Source organism: Ostrea edulis, chromosome 6, assembly GCF_947568905.1.
Source record: "Ostrea edulis chromosome 6, xbOstEdul1.1, whole genome shotgun sequence".
Classification (NCBI taxonomy): Eukaryota; Metazoa; Mollusca; class Bivalvia; order Ostreida; family Ostreidae; genus Ostrea; species Ostrea edulis.
The window spans coordinates 9,671,435-9,675,063 of record NC_079169.1 but is presented as its reverse complement, the minus strand read 5'-3'; positions in this window follow the sequence as shown (position 1 = coordinate 9,675,063).

Here is a 3,629-nt window from a genome sequence, read left to right as displayed (position 1 = left end):
GCCGCTATTCCTCTTATTTCGAATTTCCTTTATTTATAAACAATATATTGTTGACAGGTATGACGTCACGGTCTTACGTTCAGACGATAGAAAGCGGTCATACATAAATAAGATACTCTTTCACTACAAATTTACACTTGCGTATTTATGCACTAGATTGGGTAAGACTTTAATGATACCAAAACTGAATATGGCGTGAAAATTAACATTAGAAATAACACATTATATAGGGATTCAGTTCTAGCCTTTTAACCTCATATCCACAGACGCGCTTCCGGCGAAGAAATGCATCGATTTGTTACCGGTTACGGAAAAGGACGAGCGCGTGATCCGATTGATAGGAGAGTACGTAGGTGACGTAATGAGGCCTCGACGGGTAGTTTGCTCGGTACACTTCACACTATATAACGTTACAATATAAAAGTACGTCATGACGTACAGGTCTATAGTTGTATCGCGGGGAAAATGTTATAATATTTTCTCGCTATTTACTGCTGTTATCTAGTGTTCAAGCTTTATATGTTTAAATCTGTTTGTCAGATTATTTTTTTTCATTTGCGTTTTATAATATATAAGTCTCATATTTTTATATATAGTGTGCAAAGTAGCGATGTAAAGTAATCTTTACATCACTTCGTGACCTTGAAATCGCCCCCATGTGTATATACAGTCTTTTGGAATGAAGAAAACCAACGCATACATTTACATATCGACTCGGAACAGGTGAAAGATGACGATATTTTATTTTCGATCAAGGCATATTCTTAAAGGAAACTAGTTGCATATTTAGGATTTTGATACGGAAGGTAGAATATTTTGCCTCGGTTAGATACAATTTGGATGTGAATGTGGAAAATGCCCAACATTTGAGTTGAGATATTGGAAATTGCTATATTTGAGAGATATTGTACCGATCCGTATCACATTTTAAATGTACCATATCAATGTCGACATATCAAGCCCCAATTGCAAATGATTTAAGTGCATCTTTCACCTGTGCCGAGGTGATAAACAACTAAAAGTCTAGCTGATAAAAATAGCTCTACGTCACTTGTAATAGTTAAACGAAGGATTTCCCCACGTGATACGATGTTTGTTTATGTATTGAAAAACGATTTTTACTAAAAATATGCGACACTTGGAAGAATTTTACTTTAATATGAATATGCTTGTTATTTTACAAGGGACAATTCTGTTCCGTGCGTATGTTGAGTTTTAGAATCTACCTAAATCAAGTGATTTGGCAATATTACTTTCGGTTGAGCTAATAATCAGACGATTTCGTTAATTTATTTTACTCACTAGCTTTAAAGCCAACTTTAAGAGGCAGCGATACTTGTGTGTGGCTGAGGGATGTAATGCAGATTACTGGATGAGAGGAAAACTGGCGCGTAGCATCGTTTTTCAAAGGTGGGGGGGGGTGGTGGAGATGTATTTATATCAACATGTTTGAAAGGATCTCAAGATTTATAACAATTGCAAGCTTACATATATGTGAATAACCTTTGTAGTTTACTTTTACCGTAAAAGGAACAAGAAATACCCCTTTGTTGCAGAAATTGTTTCAGTACAGTACTAGCATTGAATCAATGTCCATTTTGATAGGCGATAAACTGTTATATACGCTACCGATAATAAACCGGAAATGATTATGATTTAAAAATTGACGCATTAATGACTAAAATACAGATAAACACGGACATGGAAGAACTCGGAACATCTACTATTAAGATTATTCTGTACATCCCTCCCGTTTTGCATCTAGGCAACAAGGAGGCTTTAGAAGTTCACACTTAACAAAGAGGTGGTTCATGTCCGGATACTTGTGTAGTGAATGATTACACCTGAAGCCCATTCAATTCTTCGGATTTATTGTACCATCGACATACAACACTTCTTATATACATACAAGGTACATTGTACTCAGGTAAAGGTTAAGGCCAATGACAGTCAGGGGCCCGAGCTCTAGAGATTAGGAAAGAAAAAATTCGAGATACATATACGTCGGCAGAAATTTTACCGACGGAATAATTTCCCAAATTCTTTGAATCTTGAGACTTGAGGTTATAAACTTGCGTTGATAACCTTAATTTCATTTTTATGATTCCCTATGCATTAGAAATATATGGTAATATAACGAATTATATCGAATCATATCCGGTGTAAGACAAATATATGTGATGGTATTTCTCATACAAACAAAGAAGCGATGGATCTAATTGCAAATATTGTTAAGTGCAACAAAGCATACAATCTGGGGTTGTTGGATTTTTTTTCAATTCAGAAAATAATGATTAATTCTAGGCTTGTGAATGGAATTCAATGCATCATTACAATATGAAAAGGGGACGTTCCAAATAATGTAGCAAACCTGAATCTACATTTATTTACCAAACGTAAATGCTGGAATATCTTGTATTAAAATTAGGGTCGATACACTAGAGCATGTTCTGCGTATAATCAGTTTTTAAATCGAGGCGGGCTTCTGACAAACACGTTGATGATGCAGGGGTTTCAATAGTCTCGTTTAAAGTCAGCATTTCGCAAATTCTATGGTCGTTATAACAATCTAGTTTGCCAATACACCCTGTCTGTCTGACGTGTTTCATACCGATTGTTAGACCGTTCTGGGCACACTAATTTTGACTACAGATAACTCCGTTTACCTGATCAAGATATGGGACACATGGCGGGTGTGACCGGTCGACAGGGGATGCTTACTTCTCCTGATTTCACATCTGGTACGTCGAGGGGTCTATGTCTGCACAACTCTCTATTTTGTATTGTTTGTGGGAGTTATGAGATTGATCACTTCGTTATTTTCACCTTTCATTGAGTGCAATATTACATTGTTCTGATGTCCTCTTTAAACAGGTATCATTGCCACATGGGGATTATCATATAATATTAATTTTCAGAATAATCATCACCTTGCTAACAAATAAATCTTTGAAAAAATTTTGATTGTTTTTGTTATCCTATTATGCTATTTTAATTACACTACAAATTTTCTTTTAAATTAGATAATTTAAATTCATTGGTAGAGGTTATGTCCGACGTGCATATAAGATGGACAGAGGGTCCAAACCCTCTAAGCTTGATCGAAAATAGATATACATGTATTTGCCTATATTCGTGCACTTTCAGTCCTATGTGTATATATAAAATACTAAATGTTAGTCCCTAGTTTTGATTGGATCCCTAAAGCGCTGATTGGAGTGTTGGACCCCCTTCTCTGGGAAATAATTCTGGACATATATTAAGTAGCTGCACTTACTCTAATGATTGCACCGTCATCATATTAAATATCAAAACATGCACGTAATTCATTCTTATAAGAAAAAAGTTACTCGATTAGTGCAAAGCAATATTCTTACCTCTCTAATAAATATACAATAATTTACAACAATCTAATACAACATAATGAACAACCATAAAAATTAATACATACTATATACTGAACAGTGATTAACATTTGTAAGGATTGATACGATGTTTTAGCTAACTGCGAAGTGAATTATTCACCGTGATAAATACTAGCATTTGTGTTGAGGGTAGCTGAAACATCGTATTGGATGAAAAATGTCAATAATTGTTTTATCATATGACTGAATAAAACGAATTTAAAA